Genomic DNA, 1,941 nt, shown 5'->3' with positions numbered 1-1,941 from the left:
CCGTGCCTGGTCGGACACGGGCCGTGCCCATCAGTGTCACTGGCAGTTTTTATTTTCCGAGTTACAGAGAGCTGAGCACGGGGCCATGTCGGTGCAACACGGGGCCGTGTCCAACTTCCCAGTAACAGGGACCGGAAAACAATCACTGAATCTCCGACCATGGGCCGTGTTCACTGAGCACGGGGCCGTGGTGAACTTTCTGACCAACATTCTTTTCTGTTTTTATTGCAGGACTTGGAACCAGACACCACATCTGAACTTTCTACGTAGTGTATGAGCTCCAATTCTAGTAGAGACATAAAAGAACCTCTAGAAGAACCCGAACGCTTTCTCAGAAAAAGACTTAACGCTAAAAACCAAGAGAAAGTTTCGGGGGACCTATTTCCAATGGCGGACCAACGTACCCTCATGGATTACCTACGACCCACCGTAGGTAATCTCGGTGCCGCTATCAATGCCCCGAATGTCGAAGCTAACAACTTCAAACTCCGGCCGCATTTGATACAGATGCTTCAAAACTCCGCAACCTTCCATGGGCTTGCGGACGAGGATCCCTATCTACATATTACTAATTTCTTAGAAATATGTGATACCTTCCGGATCAATGGAGCATCAAACGACGCTATCCGCCTTCGGATGTTTCAATTCTCATTAAAGGACCGAGCAAAGGCTTGGCTCAACGCCCTCCCAGTTGGCTCGGTAAACACCTGGGATGAACTAGCCCAAAAGTTTCTATATAAGTATTTCCCTCCCGCTAAAACGGCTAAATTAATGACTGAAATTAATACATATTCACAAGAGGATGGGGAATCCTTATATGAAACTTGGGAAAGGTTCAAGGAGCTATTGCGAAAGTGTCCTCATCACGGTCTTGCGGTATGGCAACAATTATACACTTTCTACAATGGGTTGTTGCCACACACAAGACAAACACTTGACTCTAGCTCCGGGGGACTTTTAGGTAATTGCCGCCCACATGAAATATACAATCAAATTGAGGAAATTGCTCAAACCAATTTTCAGTGGCACACTCCCTAAGGCAATAAATCTATTGCCCCAGGCGCCCATAAGGTACATGAAAGCACTTCTTTACAAGCCCAAATCGAGGCCCTTTCTTCAAAAATCAAAAAGTTAGAAATGACAAAAACGGTCTCGGTTATGGCTTGTGAAGGGTGTGGTGGGCCACATGAAAGCGAGAAATAGATGATCAACAAGAGTCGGTAAACTGCATTGATAACAGACCTAGGCCGTCGGGTCCTCCAACGGGTACCTACAACCAAGGATGGCGTAACCACCCTAACCTTGGTTGGAGAGAACCCGGCAATAGTAGTAACCAACAAAACCTAAACCAACGAACAAACTTTCAACAACCAAGAAACGAGTCACAAAATTTCCCTCAACAACAAGGTGGATGAGAAAGCCTTGAAGATACTGTATCTCGCCTCATCTCCGACACTGAAAAGAAAAACTCGGATCGATTTCAACAATTGGAATCGAATTTTAGAAATCAACAAGCTAGTATACAAAACATTGAAAAACAAATAAATCAATTAGCTCAAAATTTCTCCGAGAGACCACAAGGAGCGTTACCAAGTAATACCGAAACAAACCCAAAAGCACAAGTCCATCTCATAACATTGAGAAATCGTACTGTGGGTTCCGAAGAAGCTCCACCACCGCCAACTGAGGGAAGCACAACACCGCCCCAACAAGAGAAGGCTTCTCCTCTAATTCAAGAGCTTACCAAGGCTCCTCCGGTTCCATACCCCGATAGGTTAATTCGCCAAAAGACCAATGAGCAATTCGCAAAATTCAAAAATTTACTAAAATAATTGCATGTTAATATTCCATTTATCGAAGTCCTAACTCAAATGCCTAAATACTCAAAATTTATGAGGGACTTCCTCACTCATAAAAGGAAAATCGAATCATTGCAATTAG

General features: G+C 44.3%; 1 non-coding gene across 1 annotated transcript; it reads right to left on the bottom strand.

Moving 5' to 3' along the window:
- Positions 1-765: 765 nt before the first annotated feature.
- On the bottom strand, positions 766-872 carry LOC118483418. The gene has a single exon (XR_004870706.1). It is a non-coding gene; the product is annotated as a small nucleolar RNA R71 (small nucleolar RNA).
- Between the last annotated feature and the right edge of the window lie 1,069 nt (positions 873-1,941).

Source organism: Helianthus annuus, chromosome 10 (genome assembly GCF_002127325.2).
Source record: "Helianthus annuus cultivar XRQ/B chromosome 10, HanXRQr2.0-SUNRISE, whole genome shotgun sequence".
Taxonomy (NCBI): Eukaryota; Viridiplantae; Streptophyta; class Magnoliopsida; order Asterales; family Asteraceae; genus Helianthus; species Helianthus annuus.
Note: the sequence above shows the minus strand (reverse complement) of the source record. Positions and strands in the feature narration are given on the sequence as shown.